General features: G+C 38.6%; 1 long non-coding RNA gene across 1 annotated transcript in view; it reads right to left on the bottom strand.

Annotated features, from left to right (window-relative positions):
- Position 1: 1 nt before the first annotated feature.
- Positions 2 to 26,961, bottom strand: part of LOC147371035 (uncharacterized) — a 45,576-nt gene continuing 18,616 nt past the window's right edge. The window contains exon 2 of the long non-coding RNA XR_015165723.1: positions 2 to 2,488. This is a non-coding gene — a long non-coding RNA (uncharacterized LOC147371035). The remainder of the gene's footprint in view (positions 2,489 to 26,961) is intronic.

Below are 26,961 nucleotides of genomic sequence, written 5' to 3'. Positions count from 1 at the left end.
GTTTTGAATGATTGCATTATGATTTATTACTTTTTTATATTTCTTTGTACTGTTTGTTGGTAATAGTTCAAGAAAAAGACATGTTATATTCTATTTCTACTTCTGAAACTCTTTATCAGAATTATAGAGAAAACCTTGTCATTTGCTTCAGTAATTGAGTTTTTTCATTTTATATCATGAGAGGAATGCATTTTGTTGTCTTCAAATAAAAGAATCATAAGAAATTTCTAACTTCTTTTTGAAGGAAAGCTTCATAATATTATCTTGTTTCATAAATATCAGCACAGTCTTCACAAATTTGAGGCGTTGAGGCGATTGTCAATTAAATTAGTCTGAACCATAAAATGGAATTTCCTGAGGAAAAATATTTCAGAGGCAAGAAAAGATAGCCTGCCATATTTTTATATTTGAAAATACAATTGTAGAAATATATCTTTAGCTCTAGATCCTGTTGTCGCTCTTTAATCACACCGTATTAGGGAAAGAAATCCAAAATAATTCTCCTCTAGTAAAGAAGAAGATAATCTGAAGAATCAGGCTTCTGAAGCTTAACAAAACATTGAATATGGAATATTTGATTATACTAGTTCAGTTTAAATGAAAGATTATCAGTTTAGTTCAGCCACTCAATCATGTCTGACTCTTTGTGACCCCATGCACTACAGCATGCCAGGCTTCCCTGTCCATCAACAACTCTCAGGGCTTGCTAAAATTCATGTCCATCGAGTCAGTGATACCATCCAACCATCTCATCCTCTGTCATCCCCTTCTCCTCCTGCCTTCAATCTTTCCTAGCATCCCAGGGTCTTTTCTAACGAGTCAGCTCTTCACATCAGGTGGCCAAAGTATTGGAGTTTCAGCTTCTGCATCAGTCCTTCCAATGAATATTCAGGACTGATTTCCTTTAGGATTGACTGGTTTAATCTCCTTGCAGTCCAAGGGACTCTCAAGAGTCTTCTCTAGCACCACAGTTCAAAAGCATAAATTCTTCAGTGTTCAGCTTTCTTTATGGTCCAACTCTCACATCCATACATGACTACTGGAAAAACCATAGCTTTGACTAGATGGACCTTTACTAGCAAAGTAATGTCTCTGCTTTTTAATATGCTGTCTAGGTTGGTCATAGCTTTTCTTCCAGGGATAGCTTTTCCCTTAAAATCATCTTTATTCTACCATTAAATTAGTCAACCAGTGACTTTAGAAACTCAGTAAACTTGCTAAAAGTAGCATTATTGAAATTTCTCTTTTGATTGACAGCATGAAGCATACGTAATTGATAAAATAGATAAGAGTTGTCCAAATTTTCCTGGAAAAGTGATAAAAATAAGAAGAGATCTTATTAGTTAGATATCAGTTGCTATCAGGTGCCAAAGGAGGAAGGCTACCAGCTCCTTGTGAAGTTAGAATAATTGGGAAATGTGAACATAGGCCTCCAAGGGCCATCTTGTCACACTCTCATGGCAGGATATACATGACATTTCAATGCAAACAAGCTTCTGTGAATTGCCAGTGGTTAAATATTCTGCATAGTGTACGCAAATCAAGAACATTCATCTTAGAAAAAAATAGAGGGAAGAAATAAACTGAGAGACTAGTATACGAGTAAATAGGATCTGTCTGTAAGTTTAGGACCTGAGGTTCTAAGAGCCCATCACGATCTATGTCCAGCCTGGCCCTCCACTCTCCTGTCGTCTAGACCCCGAGGGAGTGATCCAGAACAGAGGGTGTTCTGGTGTCACCTGTCTGGTGTCTCTGCTCCCTCCTGTCCAGGTTAGTCATCCAAGTTCTGAAACTGGCCTCTTTCTTTAGTGGTTGATAATAAAACCCTCAATTTTCTTCAGAGGTCCTCACCCTCCACCAGAAGGTAGCTCATTATGCCACTGAGTCAAAGGGACAACCACATCTGAACCCAATACAACATGCCTAATACCTACTAGAGAAGGAAACAGGAACATATAATGTCAATTAGCAGAGGGTGGAGTGTGCCATGGCTCTTACAAGAATAAAATTTGAAAGTTCACACAGCTCTTGAATATCAAAGATATTTGTTTTTAGTCTAACTTTTTGCTTCTCTCACTCAATATTTCTGGGATGGCAATCCACTCCAGTATTCTTGTCTGGAGAATTTCATGGACAGCCCAGGGGGTTGCAAAGAGTCGGACATGACTGAGTGACTAACACTCAAACATTCCCAATCTTTGCTGATGAAAATCTTCCTCTTGAGCATCCACTAGCTTATACATGGCACCTCAGGAGGATGGCGCCTTCCTCCCAGAGCTCACATTCTAAACAGGTTGAACAAACTAAGATCGAATTGTTCCTAGGCATTCTCTATCATAATGAACAGTAAGCTGTCTAAAATCTTGTCAGGAATGAGAAATATAAACAAATAAATAGCATAATTTGTTGTATCCATTTGTACCTTAATTGCATGCTGTGTTCAGCAAGCAGTGGGTCAGAGTCAGAAGGCTTTGTAATTCTCCTTTTCCTAGAGATGAAGGAGAAAAATGAATTAATACATTAATAATGTTTGTTTTGGTGACCACAGAAATGCACTGATGTTTTAGAAATAAATGTACCAGTTTTAAAGTTGCATTTTTCAAAAAAAAGAATATATCTCAATCACCCACTTAGAAAGTCAGGTTATGATTTTTAAGAACAGGCAATGCAATATCATGTAATCTTTATTGAAATCCATCTCTTCAGCATTAGCATAGCTTTCATTAAACAACATTTCAGTATTTTATGTTATTATTTAATGCTTTCTACGTTCTTGGGAAGGCTTTTTTATCTCTTCTTGCTATTCTTTGGAACTCTGCATTCAGATGCTTATATCTTTCCTTTTCTCCTTTGCTTTTCACTTCTCTTCTTTTCACAGCTATTTGTAAGTCCTCTTCAGACAGCCATTTTGCTTTTTTGCATTTCTTTTCCATGGGGATGGTCTTGATCCCTGTCTCCTGTACAATATCATGAACCTCCGACAATAGTTCATCAGGCACTCTATCTAGTCCCTTAAATCTATTTCTCACTTCCACTGTATAATCATAAGGGATTTGACTTAGGTCATACCTGAATGGTCTAGTGGTTTTCCCTACTTTCTTCAGTTTCAGTCTGAATTTGGCAATAAGGAGTTCATGATCTGAGCCACAGTAAGCTCCTGGTCTTGGTTTTGTTGACTGTATAGAGCTTCTCCATCTTTGGCTGCAAAGAATATAATCAATCTGATTTCAGTGTTGACCATCTGGTGATGTCCATGTGTAGAGTCTTTTCTTGTGTTGTTGGAAGAGGCTGTTTGCTATGACCAGTGCATTTTCTTGGGAAAACTCTATTACTCTTTGGCTGCTTCATTCTGTATTCCAAGGCAAGATTGCCAGGAGAAATATCAATAACCTCAGATATGCAGATGACACTACCCTTATGGCAGAAAGTGAAGAGGAACTAAAAAGCCTCTTGATGAAAGTGAAAGTGGAGAGTGAAAAAGTTGGCTTAAAGCTCAACATTCAGAAAACGAAGATCATGGCATCTGGTCCCATCACTTCATGGGAAATAGATGGGGAAACAGTGGAAACAGTGTCAGACTTTATGTTTTGGGGCTCCGAAATCACTGCAAATGGTGACTACAGCCATGAAATTAAAAGACGCTTACTCCTTGGAAGGAAAGTTGTGACCAACCTAGATAGCATATTGAAAAGCAGAGACATTACTTTGCCAACAAAGGTCCGTCTAGTCAAGGCTATGGTTTTTCCAGTGGTCATGTATGAATGTGAGAGTTGGACTGTGAAGAAAGCTGGGCACCGAAGAATTGATGCTTTTGAACTGTGGTGTTGGAGAAGAGTCTTGAGAGTCCCTTGGACTGCAAGGAGATCCAACCAGTCCATTCTGAAGGAGATCAGTCCTGGGTGTTCTTTGGAAGGAATGATGCTAAAGCTGAAACTCCAGTACTTTGGCCACCTCATGCGAAGAGTTGACTCATTGGAAAAGACTCTGATGCTGGGAGGGATTGGGGGCAGGAGGAGAAGGGGACAACAGAGGATGAGATGGCTGGATGGCATCACTGACTCGATGGACGTGAGTCTGGGTGAACTCCGGGAGTTGGTGATGGACAGGGAGGCCTGGCGTGCTACAATTCATGGGGTCGCAAAAAGTCAGACACAACTGAGTGACTGAACTGAACTGAACGTTCTTGGGGACATCAAAGTCACAGACTATTTATATTTTTGAAGAATTTAAACTCTTAGTATATACTTTATGTCTCTAAATTGTTCTGTGCAAGACAGAAGTCTCATGGTAAAAGTCTGTTGCAGACTGTTCAAAGTTCTGCTAAGAAGAGACCAATATAAGATAATGAACTATTAATAGTTTTTTAAAAGATATAAACCTTGACATAAAGCAGCAGGTTACCTTTCAAATGGGTGATTTTTAACACAATTTATTTGAGGAACAGGTGAAAGAATCAGTGTCTCTAGAGCATTTTTTAAGAGCTAAGCCATTTGAATATATTGTTGTTTAGTCCTCCTAATAACCTAGGATATAGACGTTGTTATTGATATCAAGGGCTTCCCTGGTGGTTCAGTGGTAAAGAAGCTGCCTGCCAATGCAGGAGACACTGATTCAATCCCTGGGTCAGGAAGATTCTCTGGAGAAGGAAATGGCAACCCTCTCCAGTATTCTTGCCTGGGAAATCCCATGGACAGAGGAGCCTAGTGTGCTACAGTCCATGGGTGGGAAAAGAGTCAGACACGACTTAGCGACTAAACAACAAATTGATGTCAATAGGTAAAAATGTTCAGGTTCACAGAAGGGATCTTATTCAGATAGAAAGTAGTACAGCTAGATCTTAAGTTCAGCTGTATCTGACTCTAAAGACTCTGTGCTTTTTATTACTTCATTACTTTTCTCTAAAGAAAAACGTCACATTGTAAGACAGTGTGCTCTTAGCTAATATATTTGCAGAAGGGGATTTGAGAGTCATTGTCAATTATTTCTAACTTTCACTTAGGTACCATATTGACTCTGTGCTCATTTCCATGATAACATTCATCCCATATTGGATCATTTTGTCTATCTTTCATCTGTCACCTCCGCAAGACTGGGAGTTCTTTGAATGCGGAGACTGTGTCTTTTATCACTCAAACCACAGGATACAGCATACTAATTCATCCATTCACAAATATTTATAGGATGTCTACCATGTGTCAGGAATTATATCAGGCACATGGTCTTCAGGAGAATGCAAGAAATATTAGTTTCCCATAGGGCAGCATATAATTATTCTAGTAATCACTCTAAAAATATCTCAGGAGGAATTCATCCTCAAAATGCAATTATTCTTGCAACTATTGTATTTCTAATTGCTTCATTTAAGAAAGGCAATGAAACTGGAGCCTATTATACAGAGTGAAGTAAGCCAGAAGGAAAAACATAAATACAGTATACTAACGCATATATATGGAATTTAGAAAGATGGTAACAATAACCCGGTGTACGAGACAGCAAAAGAGACACTGATGTATAGAACAGTCTTATGGACTCTGTGGGAGAGGGAGAGGGTGGGAAGATTTGGGAGAATGACATTGAAACATGTAAAATATCATGTAAGAAATGAGTTGCCAGTCCAGGTTCGATACAGGATACTGGATGCTTGGGGCTAGTGCACTGGGACGACCCAGAGGGATGGTATGGGGAGGGAGGAGGGAGGAGGGTTCAGGATGGGGAACACATGTATACCTGTGGCGGATTCATTTAGATATTTGGCAAAACTAATACAATTATGTAAAGTTTAAAAATAAAATAAAATTAAAAAAAAAAAGAAAGGCAATGACAAAGGTGAATTAAAAAAAAAAAAAAACAGCATCAGATCTAGCATTTAGTCAAGATTTTGACACTTGTACCTTGGATACCTAAGTTAACCCTCTCGAACCTTACTTGTTTTCTATAAGACAAAGATGCTATTAACAACATATAATAAGAAAGATTTTACTATCCCTAAGATATAAAGGGGCTTCCCTGGTAGCTCAGCTGGTAAAGAATCCACCTGCAATGCCGGAGACCTCAGTTCAATTCCTGGGTCAGGAAGATTCCCCTAGAGAAGGCATAGGCTATCCACTCCAGTATTCTTGGGTTTCTCAGGTGGCTCAGACAATAAAAATCTGCCTGCAATGCAGGAGACATGGGTTCGATCCCTGGGTTGCGAAGATCCTCTGGAGGAGGGAATGGAAACCCACCCTAGTATTCTTGCTTGGAGAATCCCCATGGACAGAAGAACCTGGAGGGCTGCAGTCCATGGGGTCACAAAGAGTTGGACATGACTGAGCAACTAAGAATAGCACAGCAAGATACAAAGAACTCCTGTAAACCAGTCAAGAAAACAAATCAAATTAATGGGAAAGAAAAATCTGAAGAAATTTGGGAATGATTAGGAAGTTAATTTCAAAAAGTGTAAGTGTAGACTGCCTATAAAAAAAGAAGTGTTGTTCAACATTATTAAGGAAAAGAAAAGTAATAGGAAATATCAATTGGCCAATATTTACATGATTAATAATTTCTAGTATTATAAAGGGAATAAAGAAATGAATCAAAAACAGCTAAGACTCTTGATTAAGGCTTTTCTCAGTGCAATTTGGTAACATGGTCTTAATTTTAAACATAAGAAACTGAAGAAACAAGACAAATATATAAAAATGTATGCATAAAGTATTGGTTCATAATTACCTTTCTTTAAATGAAAGACAAGCTGTACTAAAAATCAACTGTTTTTCATTAAGGGATTGGCTAAATCAATATAAGTAAGTCCCTACAATAGGATATTAAACATCTATTCAATAAATTGAATAGAAAATTAATATTGACATAGGAAAGAGACTGTATATTATTAAGTAAAGATATGCTACAATTAATTGTATTCATTTGACTTCACTTTTGCTAAAAATACAAAGTATTGCATATGTGAAAAAGTGAAAAATTTAGTTGCTGGAAGCCACTGGAGAAGGGAATGGAAGGAAGCCTCTGGAGAGGGGAATGGAAACACACTCCAGTATTACTGTCTAGAGAAGTCCATGGACAAAGGAGCCTGTGTGTATGTGTGTGGTAGTTGCTCAGTCATGTCCGACTCTTTGCGACCACATGGACTGTAGCCCACCAGGCTCCCCTGTCCATGGGATTCTCCAGGCAAGAATGCTGCAGCGTGTTGCCATTCCCTTCTCCAAGGGACCATCCCGAGCCAGGGATTGAACCTGGGTCTTCCGCATTGCAGGCAGATTCTTTACTGTCTGAGCCACCAGGAAAGCCCAGGGAAGCCTGGTGAGTTACAATTCACTGTGTCTCAAAGAGTCAGACACGACTAAGCAACTAACACACTGTCACACACATTGCAGATGTAACCAGTAGCTAATGTGATATCTCTGACTGGTGTTATGTTTTACTCTTGTATTTCTGAGTTCTTTAAATATGCTTATAAGGAAAACATATGAAAATACAGATGGTAATTCATACCTATTTCCAAGGATTATGATAGAAATTAAATAAAATAGAACTTAAGAAATATAAACACATTATACAAATGTAAGGCTATGATATTGTAAACCAGTATATAAGTCAAACAGCCTTGATACCCGAGTTCCACTAAATAAAACCCATAGAAAACTTGGTAACAAGCTTGTGTTTGCTAGGAAAGTTCAGTTCAGTCTCTCAGTTGTGTCTGACTCTTTGTGACCCCGTGCACTGCAGCATGCCAGGCTTCCCTGTCCATCACCAACTCCCAGGGCTTGCTAAAACTCATGTCCATTGATTCAGTGATGCTATCCAACCATCTCATCCTCTGCCATCCCCTTCTGTTCCTGCCTTCAATCTTTCCCAGCATCAGGATCTTTTCCAAGCGGTCAGTTCTTTGCATCAGGTGGCCAAAGTATTGGAGTTTCAGCATCAGTCCTTCCAATGAACATTCAGGACTGATTTTCCTTAGGATGACTGGTTGGATCTCCTTGTAGTTCAGGGGACTCTCAAGAGTCTTCTCTGACACAACAGTTCAAAAGCATCAAATCTTTGGCACTCAGCTTTCTTTATGGTCCAACTCTCATATCCATACAACACTACTGGAAAAACCATAGCTTTGACTAGATGGACCTTTGTTGGCAAGGTAATGTCCCTGCTTTTTAATATGCTGTCTAGGTTGGTCATAGCTTTTCTTCCAAGGAGCAAGTGTCTTTTACTTTCATGGCTGCAGTCTCCATCTGCAGTGATTTTACAGCGCCCAAAATATAAAGTCTGTAACTGTTTGCATTGTTTCCCCATCTATTTGCCATGAAGTGATAGGACTGAATGCCATGATCTTAGTTGTCTGAATGTTGAGTTGTAAGCCAACTTTTTTACTCTCCTCTTTCACTTTAATCAAGAGGCTCTTTAGTTCTTCTTCACTTTCTGTTATAAGGGTGGTGTCGTCTGCATATCTGAGGTTATTGATATTTCTCCCAGCAATCCTGAATCCAGCTTGTGCTTCATCCAGCCTGACATTTCACATGATGTACTTTGCATACAATTAAATAAGCAGGGCAACAATACACAGCCTCGATGTACTCCTTTTCCTATTTGGAACCAGTTTTTTGTCCATGTCCAGTTCTAATTGTTGCTTCTTGACCTGCATACGGATTTCTCAGGAGGCAGGTAAGGTGGTTTGGTATTCCCATCTCTTTAAGAATTTTTCACATTTCTTGTGATCCACACAGTCAAAGGCTTTGGCATAGTCAATAAAGCAGAAATAGATGTTTTTTTGGGAACTCTCTTGCTTTCTTTATGATCCAAAGGATGTTGGAAATTTGATCTCTGGCTCCTCTGCCTTTTCTAAATCCAACTTGAACATCTGGAAGTTCATGCTTCACATACTGTTGAAGCCTGGCTTGGAGAATTTTGAGCATTACTTTACTAGCAGGCAAGATGAGTGCAACTGTGCAGTAGTTTGAGCATTCTTTGGCATTGCCTTTCTTTGGGATTGGAATGAAAACTGACCTTTTTCCAGTCCAGTCCTGTGGCCACTGCTGAGTTTTCCAAATTTGCTGGCATGTTGAGTGCAGCACTTTCACAGCATCATCTTTTAGGATTTAGCTCAACTGGAATCCCACCACCTCCACTAGCTTTGTTCACAGTGATGCTTCCTAAGGCCTACTTGTCTTTGGACTCTAGGGTGTCTGGCTCTAGGTGAGTGATCACACCATGATGGTTATTTGGGTCATGAAGATCTTTTTTGTACAGTTCTTCTGTGTATTCTTGCCACCTCTTCTTAATCTCTTCTGCTTCTCTTAGGTCCATAGCATTTCTGTCCTTTATTGTGCCCATCATTGCATGATGCTGGGAAAGACTGAAGGCAGGAGGAGAAGGGCACGACAGAGGAAGAGATGGTTGGATGCATCACTGACTAGATGGACATGAGTTTGAGTAAGCTCCAGGAGTTGGTGATGGATAGGGAAGCCTGGTGTGCTGAAGTCCATGGGATTGAAGAGTCAGATATGACTAAGTGACTGAACTGAACTTGCATGAAATGATCCCTTGGTATCAATTTTCCCAAAGAGCTCTCTAGTCTTTCCCATTCTATTATTTTCCTCTATTTCTTTGCATTGATCACTGAGGAAGGCTTTCTTATCTCTCCTTGCTGTTCTTTGGTATTCTGCATTCAAATTGGCATATCTTTCCTTTTCTCCTTTGCCTTTGGCTTCTCTTCTTTTCTCAGCTATTTGTAAGGCCTTCTCAGACAACCATTTTGCCTTTTTGCATTTCTTTTTCTTCGGAATGGTCTTGATCACTGCCTCTTGTACAATGTCGTGAACCTCCATCCATAGTTCTTCAGGCACTCTCAGACCTAATCCTTTGAATCTATTTGTCACTTCCACTGTATAATCATAAGGATTTGATTTAGGTCATACTTGAATGGTCTAGTGGTTTCCACTACTTTCTTGAAATTAAATCTGAATTTGGAAATAAGGAGTTCGTGATCTGACCCAAAGTCAGCTCCCAGTCTTGTTTTTGCTGACTGTATAGAGTATCTCCATCTTTGGCTGCAAAGAATAAAATCAATCTGATTTGGTATTGACATCTGGTGATGTCCATGTGTAGAGTCTTCTCTTGTGTGTTGAAGAGAAGAGAAGAGAAAATGTATTGGAATGGGTGAATTTAACTCAGATGAACATTATATCTACTACTGTGGGTAAGAATCCCTTAGAAGAAATGAGTAGCCATCATAGTCAACAAAAGAGTCAGAAATGCAGTACTTGGATGTAATCTCAAAAATGACAGAATAATCTCTGTTCATTTCCAAGGCAATCCATTCAATATCACAGTAATCCAAGTCTATGCCCCAACCAGCAATACTGAAGATGCTGAAGTTGAATGTTTCTATGAAGACCTACAAGACCTTCTAGAACTAACACTCCAAAAAAATATGTCCTTTTCATTATAGGGGACTGGAATGCAAAAGTAGGATGTCAAGAGATATCGGGAGTAACAGGCAAATTTGGCCTTTGAGTACAAAATGAAGCAGGGCAAAGGCTAGCAGAGTTTTGCCAAGAAAATGCACTGGTTATAAACACCCTCTTTCAACACACAAGAGAAGTGAAAGTTAGCAGCTTTCATCAGAAGAATTCATAATTTGGTACCTAAAAGGATTTTTAAAAAAACCCCAAATCTGTATATTTCTTTTTCATATCATAGTTCTGGGTCAGAGGCAGAAATCCCCAGACCATGATAGCTCTGCTCCACACTAGAGACTCTTCTAATTTCAAGAAATGATATTCAGAAACACTCTGGGATTTGGCTCTGAGTTAATCAGAAAGGTTTATCTGCAGTCTGGATAAGAAAAAGTAGCATGAAATAGATTACATGAGTGAAATATTCTAGGTTAAATGTTAGTAAGGTGCTCATGATCATTCTGAGTTTTGTTTTTAATTTTCAATCCCAGTGAAAAAAATGTGACCTTTGCCTATGAAAAAACAGAATTCTGGCTTAAATCACATGAAACATGTAGATGGATTCAGTATTTGTAACTAATTTGATAGTTTCAGTATTAGAGTTGCAAATAACTTTGGGAGCAAATGGAAAGGGCACACAATTTTTTAAATTATATCTAATGAGACAAATTATTGAATATATTGGGAATTAACCATTTTAGAATATGGAAAAATGCAAGTCAGAAAGGCAAATTTGAAATGCACATCCAAGCACAGTGCTATAAATAACAGAGCACGTGGACCCAGGAACCCCTCAAGAATGACCCAATGGGGCGCGATTTCCATTGTGGAGTTGGATACAGCTCCCACTGCTTTATACTAGGGTTTCTCCGCTCCAGAACTACTGACATTTTAGACTGGGTAATTCTTTTTTGTTGGCAGATATCCTGTGCTTTGCAGGGTGTTTAACACCGTTCCAGGACTCTTCCTACTAGATTCCAGTAGTAGCTCATCTTCCAGTCATGACAACACAAAATGCCTGCAGTTCAGTTCAGTTCAGTTGCTCAGTCGTGTGCGACTCTTTGCGACCCCATGAATCGCAGCACGCCAGGCCTCCCTGTCCATCACCAACTCCCAGAGTTCACTCAGACTCATGTTCATTGAGTCAGTGATGCCATCCAGCCATCTCATCCTCTGTTGTCCCCTTCTCCTCCTGCCCCCAATCCCTCCCAGCATCAGAGTCTTTTCCAATGAGTCAACTCTTTGCATGAGGTGGCCAAAGCACTGGAGTTTCAGCTTTAGCATCATTCCTTCCAAAGAAATCCCAGGGCTGATCTCCTTCAGAATGGACTGGTTGGATCTCCTTGCAGTCCAAGGGACCCTCAAGAGTCTTCTCCAACACCACAGTTCAAAAGCATCAATTCTTCAGCGCTCAGCTTTCTTCACAGTCCAACTCTCACATCCATACATGACCACTGGAAAAACCATAGCCTTGACTAGACGAACCTTTGTTGACAAAGTAATGTCTCTGCTTTTCAATATGCTATCTAGGTTGGTCATAACTTTCCTTCCAAGGAGTAAGCGTCTTTTAATTTCATGGCTGCAATCACCATCAGCAATGATTTTGGAGCCCAGAAAAATAAAGTCTGACACTGTTTCCACTGTTTCCCCATCTATTTCCCATGAAGTGATGGGACCAGATGCCATGGTCTTCGTTTTCTGAATGTTGAGCTTTAAGCTAACTTTTTCACTCTCCTCTTTCACTTTCATCAAGAGGCTTTTTAGTTCCTCTTCACTTTCTGCCATAAGGGTGGTGTCATCTGCATATCTGAGGTTATTGATATTTCTCCCAGCAATCTTGATTCCAGCTTGTGCTTCTTACAGCCCAGCATTTCTTATGATGTACTCTGCAAATAAGTTAAATAAGCAGGGTGACAATATACAGCCTTGACGTACTCCTTTTCCTATTTGGAACCAGTCTGTTGTTCCACGTCCAGCTCTAACTATTGCTTCCTGACCTGCATATAGGTTTCTCAAGAAAATGCCTGCAGATGTTGGCAAATGCCCCCCTTCCTGGGATAGACTAGGGTTGGTTTGCTCCTTATCCCAACCACGAAAAAATGTAAATCAGGTATCTAACTATATGTTCTGCTTTTGTGCTTACTGAACCATTACTAAGGCACTATTGAAGAGTGGGTAAAACCAGATTACCTGGGTTCACAACCCAACTATACCATTTACTAGCTATATGGTCATGATCAAGTTTCTTGACTCCCTTATTTCTGGAATGGGAACAATGATAGTATCTACTTTATAACATTGTTGAGAAGCTTAGATGACATGTTTTTTAAAGTATATCAATCAGTGCCTGGCACATAATGTTCTATTAATTTTTAAATTTTATTATTAATGTTATTAATTTCAGCTATATCATACTCTTTACAACATCGATGATTCTTCTCAGTCTACTTGACAGTTATGTTTCTCTTTATTAATTAATACACTGACACTCAGCTTTCCCCTTGAGTCTTCTGTAAGCCCTGAGTTTAGTTAACTGTTTGATACTTGCAGCAATGAGATTCTGCAAGCTAAGGACAGTCTGTATTGCCATAATAATTTAAAAAATATATCAGGTATGAGAGAGGTCTCTGGATAGCTATTCTATCAATGTTCCCTAGTAATAACTCTTACTACCTGCCATTTTTCAATTTCAACTAATTGTTTAATTACATATGATTTCATAATAAACATAACCTATTGCCCTCCCCTCTCATGTAATTACATGATCACATGCAGACAAGGTCTGTAATCTGTAAAATGAGACTGTGAAGATAAAGAGGCTCTAAGTTCCCTTCCAATGCTTACATAACCATGAATATAAATCTTTATTAATAATTTTCTAAACGACTGTACTGAAGAGTCTGTGAAAAACCATAGTGGGAAAGAATACGAAAAACAAAATGTATGTATAACTGAATCACTTTGCTGATAGCAGAAGTTAACACAACATTGCAAATCAGCTATAATTCAATAAAAAAAAAAAAGAGGGGTTAGGAGAAAGGGAGGGAGGACCATGAATGTTTGTTTTAGTCCCTTTAGGGCCATGAACAATTCACATTGGACCCCAAACACACACAAGTCTTACGGTTAAGATACCAAAAATGACAGGCTCAAAATACTTTTTTGCAAATATACGTGATATTTAACTCATGAGAATTAAAATGATAATGATGGTGCTAAACTAACATAATTTTTAAATGAGATGTGATTGATTTACAATGCTGTGTCATTTTTGGATATAGAGCAGGGTGATCCAGTTATATATATACTTTTTCAGATTATTTTTCATTATGGGTTATTGTAAGATATTGAGTATAGTTCACTGAACTCTACAGTAAATGTTATTTACTTGTTTTATGTGTAGCAGTTTGTTAATCTCATACTTCTAATTTATCCCTCCCCTATTGCTTGTCCCCTTTAGTAACCCTGTTAGGTTTCTATAAGTCTGTTTCTGTTTTGTATACAGATTCATTCGTATTATTTTTTAGATTTTACATGTAAGTGATATCATATAATATTTGTCTTTCTCTGTCTGACTTACTTAAACTTAGTATGATATTCTCTAGGTTCATCCATGTTGCTGCAAATGGCAATATTTCATTCTTTGCTATGGCTGAGTGATATTCTATAATATACATATGTATATTATATATATCACTTCTTCTTAAGCTAGTCGTCTGTTGATGGGCACTTGGATTATTTCTATGTCTTTGTTATTATAAATAGTGCTGCCATGGGAAAAAAAATTTTTTTCCAAACAGGTTAATTAGCCTTATGTAGAGAACGGGGAAGGGAGAAGGGCTCCAGGAATTGGGAAATTATCAAGGTCAGTTTTGACAGGGTGGGAAATAAGCCTGAGTTGGGCTTTGCCAGGGAGAACACTGGAACACAGTGTTAGGAGCTTGAGGAAACTGTTCTGAAGATGAGCTTCTAATTCACAGCTCTGCACAGAGCTGCCTTGTTCACAGACCTCCCTGCACGTCTGTCTCGTAACCACACAGGCAGAGAAAGGGCTGAGTTTGCATTCCTGACATCACTCCTGACTGACAGAATTTGAAGAAACCATTCTTACTGAATGACAGGTGCGAGTTGAGCTCTCATTTTGTAAAGGAGCTTACAGTATCTGAGTCAGCTCCAGAGGAGACAGCTTGGTTTTCCTGACAACACGGCCCTGGTGCTCCTTCTTCAGACTGGTGAACAGTGCCTTGACTTTGGCAGCCCCACTGTGGCTCTCGAAGGGTGTCAGAAAAAGGGGAATGGGAGGAGGTGTCCTGCCTGTTCCAGTGTTGATCTGCCATTGCTCACAACCTCCCACCCCATGTGCTCTGAGGTCTGCAACCCAGATTGTGTCAGTACACCTAGGCTCCTGTTACATGGCTGCTATGTCCCCTTACACCAAGCTACCGCACAACTCTTTCCAGAACAAGGGAGCATGTAAATGAGCAGTGCTGTTGTGAGGAGAAATCTTTTCCTGTGCAACAGTAGACGCATTCTTGCAGTAAAGTAAGACGAGTTATGCTGGGTAACTCTAGCCCTGGGGGATAAAGAGTATTAAAAACGTGGAAAAGAAATACAGAAATTGTTGGAAATGCTGATTCAATCTGGGCATGGTACAATTAGCTCTAAGAAGAACATTTATGTTCTACACATTCCCTCATCCTTCAGCGAAGTATGGAAATAATCACGACACTGCTCTGATGTGTTTAAATGAAATCGATTATAGTTCTTGGACCAGCCATCCTCGTTTGATCTGGGATTAAAGTGGCACTCAAAGGATTTGGTCTTTTCAATTTTTGACTACTGATATCTCTTAGATTTGTTCCTACAATCTGCTTTAAAATAAAACTGGGTTTCAAGTTTCAAAAATTCAGTGTTAAACTCATTTGTTGTGAATAATCACAGTATATTTTGTTTTTATATCTAAAAGTAAGTAGAAGGCACACATTTCCTCAAATGTCTACATTTTACAAGTTTAAGGTTTCCATCATTACTGTTAGTCAGTATTTATGGAAAGGTTTTTGTCTCTAGATCATGAAGGGGCTATAAGGTAGGAACTGCAATGTTAGGGAGAACTTACTCTGAAACACCTTCAACATTTAGTTGGATGTCTGCTTCACAAATAGTTTACCTTGGTGCTCACTCTAGAACATAGTAATGTTCAAATCAAATTATAGGAATGCTTTATAGAAATTTTATTTTTTCCTGAGGTAAGTACATTATAGTACTGCCATATCATATTATCAAGCTAAAAGTAGTTTAGAAACTTTTATTTTCAGAATATTCTGGTCATTATAAAACTTCTGCCAATATAAAAATGAGTAGTTAAAAATGTATTTCTGAATAGGCAAAGAATAAATAAATAAATAAATATTTTCAGAGGCCACAAACAAAGTGAGAATTTCTGCTTCAAATAAGATAGAGATGTTGTATTAGACGGAACCTCTCACAGTAACAATTATCCACTCTGGACTATATACTATATATACATTAAAAAAAATCCTTTTCTCATGAGAGTGTGGCATGGGGTAGCTAGAATACAAGAGCAGAGAACCACAGCTTTACTGTCTCAAAGAGTCAGAGGATGGAATTCAGAGTTGTTAGATAAAAAGGTTCAAAATGAATAAACCACAGAAGGGGAAGACCCAAACTCTTTAAATACACTTTTGCAAAATCCTTGGCTGACACCTGGAATGCACTTGAGGGAGACAGAGAGAATCCAGAGATCACAGGGAAAAGTGTCATCTAGAAGGCTGAAAGAATAGTAGAAATTTCTTCTGTTGCCCTCTACAGAAGAGATTCAGTTTGGAATTCGAGTCCAGTAAAGATACCTGATAGAACAAAAATAAACACCTCTTAGAGGAAGATAACAAAATCCAGTGTCTGTATAGAAGATCCTCAATTTCTAGAATGTAAATTAAATTTTTTTTCAGAGAAATGTGAATAAAAGAGGAAAACAAGGCATGTAATTAAAAACAGTCACTATAAAACAACCTAGAGATTATGCAGGTGTTGGAATTAGCAGGCATTATATGTTCAAGAAAAAATTTTAAAAAAAAAGAGTGAGAAATATTAGCAGAAAATGAAAACTACAAAGAACTAAGTGAAAATTAAAGAACTAAAATGTACAACATTGAAATAAAAAAATATAATGGATGACTTACTGGCAGATTAAAGATGACATAGTAAATCATCAGAGGACTGATCAAGAAAATATTCAACCTAAAGAACTCAGAGAAAAATATTCAAACCAAAAATAACAGATCCTAATATTAGTAATATCAAGCACACGAATTTATGTATAATTAGAATCTCAGAGAAAAAGAAGAGAGAGAAAATAGGATAGAAATAATATCAAATAAAAAATGATCTAAATTATTCATATTTAGTCCAAGAAATATAATCTTAAATACCCAAGAAACAAAGTAAACTCCAAGAATAAGTAAAAAAACTAATCATACATGAGTAGAACACAACAGAACTACTAAAAACCAGACAAAAAGATAATTATGATAATAGCAGCAAATAATGACACATTACATGAGTGAGAACAGGGCTAATAATGGAATAATTTTATATGTTAAAAGAAAAAAACCTGTTATGCCAGGATTATATATCTAGCAAAATATATTTCAAAAATAGTCCAGGTTCAATGCACGATACTGGATGCTTGGGGCTAGTGCACTGGGACGACCTAGAGGGATGGTATGCGGAGGGAGGAGGGAGGAGGGTTCAGGATGGGGAACACATGTATACCTGTGGTGGATTCATTTTGATATTTGGCAAAACTAATACAATTATGTAAAGTTTAAAAATAAAATAAAAAAAATATTGGCAAAATAAAGGTAATTTTAGATAAAAATTGAGGGAATTATTGCCAGCATATATTCTCTAAAATTACAAGGAAAATTCTTCAGGCTGAAAGAAAATGAAGCAAGACCACAAGTCACATTTATAGGAAGGAATAAAGAGCACATGAGATGGTACCTGAGGAAATATAGAGAACTGAACTATTTTTTAATTTCCTTATTCATTACAGGATACATGCTTTTTAAAAATAAAATTATCACTGAATTGTGGGGCTTAAACATAATGATGTAATATATATGACAACAGTTCAGTTCAGTTCAGTCATTCAGTCGTGTCTGACTCTTTGTGACCCCATGGACAGCAAAATGCCAGGCTTCCCTGTCCATCACCAACTCCCAGAGCTTGCTAAAACTCTTTTCCATCGAGTCGGTGATGCCATACAACCATCTCATCCTCTGTCATCCCCTTCTCCTGCCTTCAGTCTTTCTCAGCATCGGGGTCTTTTCCAAGGAGTCAGTTCTTTGCATCAGGTGGCCAAAATTATTGGAGTTTCAGCTTCTGTATCAGTCCTTCCAAGTAATACTCAGGACTGATTCCTTTAGGATTGACTGGTTGTATCTCCTTGCAGTTCAAGGGACTGTTGAGAGTCTTCTCCAACACCACAGTTCAAAAGCATCAATTCTTCGGTGCTCAGCTTTCTTTTGGTCCAACTCTCACATCCACACGACTCCTGGAAAAACCATAGCTTTGACTAGACAGACTTTTGCTGGCAAAGTAATTAATGTCTGTGCTTTTCTTCCAAGGGGCAAGTGTCTTTAAATTTCATCACTGCAGTCACCATCTGCAGTGATTTTGGAGCCCCTAAAAATAAAATCTGCCACTATTTCCATTGTTTCCCCATCTATTTGCCACAAAGTGATGGGACCGAATACCATGATCTTAGTCTTCTGAATGTTGAGCTTTAAGCCAACCTTTTTCACTCTCTCTTTCACTTTCATCAAGAGGCTCTTTAGTTCTTCTTCACTTTCAGCCATAAGGGTGGTGTCATCTGCATATCTGAGGTTATTGATATTTCTCCCAGAAATCCGGATTCCAGCTTGTGCTTAATACAGCCTGGCATTTTGCATGATGTACTCTGCATATAATTAAATAAGCAAGGTGACAATATACAGCCTTGATGTAATCCTTTCCCTATTTGGAACCAGTCTGTTGTCCATGTCCAGTTCTAACTGTTGCTTCTTGACCTGTACAGATTTCTCAGGAGGCAGGTAAGGTGGTCTGGTATTCTCATATCCTGAAGAATTTTCCACAATTTTTTGTGATCCACACAGTCAAAGCCTTTGGTGTAGTCAATAAAGCAGAAATAGATGTTTTTTTCTGGAACTCTCTTGCTTTTTCTATGATCCAACAGATGTTGGCAGTTTGATCTCTGGTTCCTCTGCCTTTTCTAAATCCAACTTGAACATGTGGAAGTTCACGGTTCACATACTGTTGAAGTTTGACATTACTTTATTTGTAATTTGTCATTACAAATAAAGACAAGAATTTGTCTTTACAAATAAGTGACAAGAATTTGTCATTACTTTATTAGTATGTGAGATGAGTGCAACTGTGTGGTAGTTTGAACATTCTTTGACATTGCCTTTCTTTGGGATTGGAATGAAAACTGACTTTTTCCTGTCCTGTGGCCACTGCTGAGTTTTCCAAATTTGCTGGCATGTTGAGTGCAGCACTTTCACAGCATCATCTTTTAGGATTTGAAATAGCTCAACTGGAATTCCATCTCCACTAGCTTTGTTTGTAGTGATGCTTCCTAAGGCCCACCTGACTTCTGACTCCAGGATGTCTGGCTCTAAGTGAGTGATCACACCATGATGGTGAGTGATCACACCATCATGGTTATCTGGGTCATGAAGATTTTTTTTGTATAGTTCTTCTATATATTGTTGCCACCTCTTCTTAGTCTCTTCTGCTTCTGTTAGGTCCACACCATTTCTGTCCTTTATTGTGCCCATCTTTGCATGAAATTTTCTCTTGGTATCTCTAATTTTCTTGAGGAGTTCTCTAGTCTTTCCCATTCTATTGTTTTCCTCTATTTGTTTGCTTTGATCACTGAGGAAGGCTTTCTTATCTCTCTTTGCTCTTCTTTGGAACTCTGCATTCAAGTGGGTATATATTTTCTTTTCTCCTTGCCTTTAGCTTCTCTTCTTTTCTCAGCTATTTGTAAGGCCTCCTCAAACTACCATTTTGCCTTTTTTGCGTTTCTTTTTCTTGGGGGTGGTTTTGATCAATGCCTCCTGTACAATGTCATGATTCTTTCCATAGTTCTTCAGGCACTCTATCAGATCTAATCCCTTGAATCTATCTCTCACCTCCACTGTATAATCATAAGGGATTTGATTTAGGTCATATACCTGAATGGTCTAGTGGTTTCCCTACTTTCTTGAATTTGGCAATAAGGAGTTCATGATCTGAGCTACAGTCTGCTCCCGGTCTTGTTTTTGCTGGCTGTATAGGGCTTCTCCATCTTTGGCTGCAAAGAAAATAATCAATCTTGTTTTGGTATTGACTGCCTGGTGATGTCCATGTGTGTAGTGTTGTCTTGTGTTGTTGGAAGAGGGTGTTTGCTATGACCAGTGTGTTCTCTTGGCAAAACTCTGTTAGCCTTTGCCCTGCTTCATTTTGTACTCCAAGGCCAAATTTGCCTGTTACTCCAGGTATCTCTTAACTTCCTGCTTTTGCATTCCAGTTCCCTATAATGAAAAGGATGCCTTTTTTGGAGTGTTAGTTCTAGAAATTCTTGTAGATCTTCTTAGAACCATTCAACTTCAGTATCCTCAGCATTACTGGTTGGATTACTGTGGTATTGAATGGATTGCCTTGGAAATAAATGGAGATCATTCTGTCATTTTTGAAATTGCACCCAAGATGTGACTGGTGATGGAAGTCAAGTCTGAGGCTGTAAATAACAGTATTGCATAGGTACCTGGAATTTAGGTCCATGAATCAAGGTAAATTGGAAGTGGTTAAATAGAAGATGGCAAGAGTGAACAACATTTTAGGAATCAGTGAACTAAAATGGACTGGAATGGGTGAATCTAACTCAGATAAGCATTATATCTACTACTGTGGGCAAGAATCCCTTAGAAGAAATGATAACAGGACAAAAGAAAGAGGTAAATGGAATTTTATTGTTGAAAGAGCCTTACATGTTATGTGAAATGGCTTCTGACTCTAGGTAAAATGCTGCTTAGTATATATTTATAATAATCAAAACTGCATAATGATATTGGCATGAGAACAGAAAATTTGATCAATGAAACAGAAAAGAGACTCCAGAAATAGACCCTCACGTATATGTTCAGTTGATGTTTGACAGAAACCAAAGCAATGGAAACAGAGGTCTCAATAAATGTTGCTGATACAACTGGGTATCTGTTTGGAAAAAAAAGTGAACTTCAACGTCTACCTTACATTATACGAAAAATTATTCGAAATGGATTATGGACCTAGACCTAAAAATAACTAAACATAAAGGCCAAACTGTAAACCTACTAGAAGACAGGAATCAGAGAATATCTTCATGACCTGAGCATAGGCAAATTCTTAAAGGGAACATAGAAAGCACCAATCCTAAAGGAATAAAATGATAAATAATTTCATCCAAATTAAAAATTCAGCCAGTCAATAGAAACCATTAAAAAAATTCTCACCATTCAATAATAAAAAAGAAACAATCAACAAAACTAAAAGAGGGCAAGACATTCAAACAAACATCCCAAAAGAGATATTAAAAAATCAGTAAACTTCCTTGACATTCTAAGAATAAAGACTATATGCTGGCAATAAATTCCCTCAACTTTTATCTAAAAATACCACGGAATCCAATGGACAGAGGAGCCTGGCAGGCTACAGTCCACAGGTTGCAAAGAGTCAGATACAACTGAAGTGACTGAGCACAGCACAGCAGAAGCACATGAAAGTATATCTACGTTGTAAGTCATCAGATAAATGCAAATTAAAAACAAAGAAACACCAATACATATCCAGTAGAGTGGCTAAAATTAAAGTTGATGGTTCTAAATATTGGTGAGGATATATGGCAGTTGAAACTTATACATTGATAGGAGTGTAAAATGGTATGATCTCTTTGGGAAAAGTATCAACAATTTGTTTTTTAATGTAAAACATAAACCCACCCTTATTGTTATTTACTCACTAAGTCATGTCTGACTCTTCTGTGAGCCCATGGACTATAGCCCGTCAGGCTCCTCTGTCCATGTGATTTCCCAGGCAAGAATATTGGAGTGGGTTGCCATTTCCTTCTTCAGGGGATCTTCTGATCCAAGGATTGAACCCATGTCTCCTGCATTGGCAGGAGGGAAGCCCACACCTCCTCTAGAACTCATCAACTGTATTACTAGGTTTGGCATAGAGAAATGAAAACCTATATCCATTAACAGAATTGCATGAGAATGTTCATAGAAATTTTACTCATATTCAGATTCAGATCAGTCGCTCAGTCATGTCCGACTCTTTGTGACCCCATGAATCGCAGTCCATCACCAACTCCCGGAGTTCACTGAGACTCACGTCCATCGAGTCAGTGATGCCATCCAGCCATCTCATCCTCTGTCGTCCCCTTCTCCTCTTGCCCCCAATCCCTCCCAGCATCAGAGTCTTTTCCAATGAGTCAACTCTTCGCATGAGGTGGCCAAAGTACTGGAGTTTCAGCTTCAGCATCAGTCCTTCCAAAGAAATCCCAGGGCTGATCTCCTTCAGAATGGACTGGTTGGATCTCCTTGCAGTCCAAGGGACTCTCAAGAGTCTTCTCCAACACCACAGTTCAAAAGCATCAATTCTTTGGCGCTCAGCCTTCTTCACAGTCCAACTCTCACATCCACACATGACCACTGGAAAAACCATAGCCTTGACTAGACGGACCTTTGTTGGCAAAGTAATGTCTCTGTTTTTCAATATGCTATCTAGGTTGGTCATAACTTTCCTTCCAAAGAGTAAGCGTCTTTTAATTTCATGGCTGCAGTCACCATCTGTAGTGATTTTGGAGCCCAGAAAAATAAAGTCTGACACTGTTTCCACTGTTTCCCCATCTATTTCCCATGAAGTGATGGGACCAGATGCCATGATCTTCGTTTTCTGAATGTTGAGCTTTAAGCTAACTTTTTCACTCTCCTCTTTCACTTTCATCAAGAGGCTTTTTAGTTCCTCTTCACTTTCTGCCATAAGGGTAGTGTCATCTGCATATCTGAGGTTATTGATATTTCTCCCGGCAATCTAGATTCCAGCTTGTGTTTCTTCCAGCCCAGCGTTTCTCCCAGCCCAGCGTTTCTCATGATGTACTCTGCATATAAGTTAAATAAACAGGGTGACAATATACAGCCTTGACAAACTCCTTTTCCTATTTGGAGACAGTCTGTTGTTCCATGTCCAGTTCTAACTGTTGCTTCCTGACCTGCATACAAATTTCTCAAGAGTTTTAGATGCTAAAACCTACTCGAATGCCTATCAAGCAAGAGAATGAATTATAAAGCAAACAATTTTTAGCATATTCTTATGCTACAAGATATATAGATATATGAAAGATATATGAATCTCACATTGTACCAAATGAAAAAAGCCAGGTGTATACATTCTTTTAAATGGAAAATAAGACACATCAACCATCTTTAAAGTGATATTTACATATTTACTGACAGTAAAGCTGTACAACTTGCCCCTAGAATTTTGTACTGAACAAAATGGTCTCATTCTTTAAAATTCTTTAAAACTCTAAAGACATTTTTAGACAAATGGTTTCAACCCTATGTATTTGTGGAGGATTAAAGTCTAGTCAAGGCTATGGTTTTTCCAGTGGTCATGTATGGATGTGAGAGTTGGACTGTGAAGAAAGCTGAGCGCTGAAGAATTGATGCTTTTGAACTGTGGTGTTGGAGAAGACTCTTGAGAGTCCCTTGGACTGCAAGGAGATCCAACCAGTCCATTCTGAAGGAGATCAGCCCTGGGATTTCTTTGGAAGGAATGATGCTAAAGCTGAAACTCCAGTACTTTGGCCACTTCATGTGAAGAATTGACTCATTGGAAAAGATTCTGATGCTGGGAGGGATTGGGGGCAAGAGGAGAAGGGGACGACAGAGGATGAGATGGCAGATGGCATCACTGACTCAATGGACGTGAGTCTCAGTGAACTCTGGGAGTTGGTGATGGACAGGGAGGCCTGGCGTGCTGTGATTTACGGGGTCGCAAAGAGTCGGACATGACTGAGCAACTGAACTTTACTGAAAGACCCTGATGCTGGGAAAGATTGAAAGCAGGAGTAGAAGGGGATGACAGAGGATAAGATATTTGGATGGCATCACCGACTCGATGGACATGAGCTTGAGCAAGCTCTGGGAGTTGATGATGGACAGGGAAGCCTGGAGTGCTGCACTCCATGGGGTTGAAAAGAGTCAGACATGACTGAGCAAATGAACTGAACTGAAAATGAACTTTTAATGATAAAGTGCTCAATATTGTGTCTGGTACATGCTAGCCACCAAGCTACCATTATTGACTTCAATGTAATTATGGTAACTATTATTATTAACATTATTATTACTATCTTAAGAATCTTTATCTCCCTTAGTAACTTCTATTCCTTAAAAAGTTCTATTAGTTTACTTGTTTTATTCCTTCTCAAAATATGTAGCAAGACTCTAAGTTCAATAAGAAAAAATTGGAAGTATGACTACGATAGAGCTTAATTTATCCAAATATCCTTTAACCAATACATCCAACTATCTATCTGTGTGAAGCCCATCTAACGAAAAAACACAGAATTTTATTTTGAATAGTTAAAATTGATGCAATTGAATCTATGCACTAAACACATGCAGCCCTCATAAGGGAGCCTCTTCCATACTCTCTCAGATCTTCTTAACACATTTTGTATGGTTTTTAAAAGGCTGGACTGACTTCCCAACTAATAGGGGCTATAATTAGACTCATACAGTAGGAGTAAAAAATAAGACAACAGACTTAAGGTGGACCAAGTATACAAAATTTCATCATTTTTGCACAACATAGATGAGGAGAAAACATCAACTCACCTCAGTGGTCTTGGCAGATATTGCTGAAACAAGTCATTAGACATTTTCACATGTTTAATGTTGTCCACATAGCACATCTATTCCATTTTATAAATGTTTACATCTAAGGGAATTCATTTTCATTATAAATTAAAGGGATAAGCTTCACTTCCTAGAAAGCCACTTCTTAAAATATTTCATGTTTAATTGACCTGAAAGAAACTATCTGTGTAGAATGGTGGGGTGAATTTTGATAATACTGCAAAAGAAAGAAACAGTAGCCATCTCTCTTCTTTGTACCAAACACAACAACTTTCCACTGATGCACATATTCTGTTAAACTGTTTTGTGCTCAATCACTCAGTTGTGTTCGACTCTTTGCGATCCTATGGACTGTAGCCCTCCAGGCTCCTCTGTCCATGGGATTTCCCAGGCAAGAATACTCAAGTGGGTTGCCATTTCCTTCTACAAGGGATCTTTCCTACCCAGGGATCAAACCTGTGTCTCCTGCGACCCCTGCACTGGCAAGCAGTTCTTTACCACTGAGCCACCTGGGAAGCCAGTCATACTATTTACAGGTTCTTATAAGAATGTTAATACAGTACAGACTGATAATTTCATACATTTATGGAACTCAATTGCCATTGCCTCTTTATCTGTATTAAATTTGATGATGACAGATACCAGCACTTGATATTTCTACCCAGAAATCTATGTGTTGGGGGAGATATGTAGATCTAGAAATAGGCACAGGCATAAATGCAGATGTAGAGTCAGATGTAGACATATACATATACATACACATTAACATAGTTTTCAGAACTACAATACTAAAGCGTGTATCCCCAGTACAATATGTGGCTCTTAAGTGAAGTCGCTCAGTCGTGTCCGACTCTTTGTGACTCCATGGACTGTAGTCTACCAGGCTTCTCCATCCATGGGATTCTCCAGGCAAGAGTACTGGAGTGGGTTACCATTTCCTTCTTCAGGGGATCTTCCTGACCCAGGGATCGAACCTGGGTCTCCCGCATTGGAGGCAGACGCTTTAACCTCTGAGCCACCAGGGAAGCCCCTTAATATGGCTCTTAATCAGTGCTCAAACATTTGTGAAATGAGAAGAACGAGTAACAAAAAATAGCTTCTGTTGCATTTTCCAAGGATTACAATTTAAGCTGACTTCTCTTTTCACCTGTTTAAAATTTCTTTGTGAGAAAAACAGTGTTCAAGATAACTGACGTGAAGGGCACAGGCCCTTCCTGCTTTCAGATATCCTAAAACATATCCCCGTGTTAAGCCAGTTACCTAGAATGCAATTGCTTCGTTTGCCCCTATATTTCTCAGCACCCTTCAGAAAATAAGCAAGACTTAATAGCCTTGCCCTCGGCTTGTCCTCCACAGAAGTATGTTTACTGAGTTACTCCTTGGAGTAATGAAAGGGACCCACCTAGAAATTGTTCTATAAAGTTGTTGTCACTGCATCTATTTTAAGGATACCATTGAGGAGGCTGTTTATTACTTCCAACATTGTCCTCTTTATGAACAACCTCAAGAGTAATCTTTGCCAGCTCTTAATATCAAGAGCGGGTGATCATTACTGTTACTGAGCAAAGATCTGTGTACCGAATGATATCTACTTTTGTATGTGAGTTCCAGAAAGAGCTAAATTTGAGGTCTCCAGTAGGCCCTTGTAGTTATCACTGTCGTCTTATCTTGACTCCTCTTTTTTCTACCTCGTTGTTTAAAGTTTCTATCATCTCTGACCCACTGTATTCTCTTTTGTCATATTTTATGCATCACTGTAAAGTACACTCTTGTTTTGGAAGAAAATTGGTAATAAATAAATATTTCCTTATTTTAAATAATGTTGCGATTTAAACCAAGTATTTGCTAGGCACCCAGTTTGTTCTAGGAAGAAAGACTTTTACTAAATTTTACTAGATCCACTAAAATAACACCATAATTTAGGTATCACATATTTTACAGGGAAGAAATTCAGTGTCAGGGATGTTAAGTAACTTGCCTATGGGGAACAGTACTGTATCCTTGGTAAACAGAATCTCAAAGTCCAGTATTCTTGTCACTCAATTCATAGCTTCCTTTGGAATTAATTCAGATTCACATTATATTTGCATAATAATTCAGGTTTATTTCAGAAATAATTTACTTAGATTTAGAAGACATTTTTTAGGTTATGGAGAATTGAGTTCAGTTCAGTTGCTCAGTTGTGTCCGACTCTTTGTGACCCCATGAATCGCAGCACACCAGGCCTCCCTGTCTATCACCAACTCCCGGAGTTCACTCAGACTCACGTCCATCAAGTCAGTGATGCCATCCAGCCATCTCATCCTCTGTCGTCCCCTTCTCCTCCTGCCCCCAATCCCTCCCAGCACCAGAGTCTTTTCCAATGAGTCAACTCTTCGCATGAGGGGGCCAAAGTACTGGAGTTTCAGCTTCAGCATCATTCCCTCCAAAGCAATCCCAGGGCTGATCTCCTTCAGAATGGACTGGTTGGATCTCCTTGCAGTCCAAGGGACTCTCAAGAGTCTTCTCCAACACCACAGTTCAAAAGCACCAATTCT

This window comes from Bos grunniens, chromosome 6 (assembly GCF_055505025.1).
Source record: "Bos grunniens cultivar Pamir isolate PY7600 chromosome 6, Bosgru_T2T1.0, whole genome shotgun sequence".
Lineage (NCBI taxonomy): Eukaryota > Metazoa > Chordata > Mammalia > Artiodactyla > Bovidae > Bos > Bos grunniens.
This window is presented reverse-complemented; position numbering and strand designations above follow the sequence as displayed.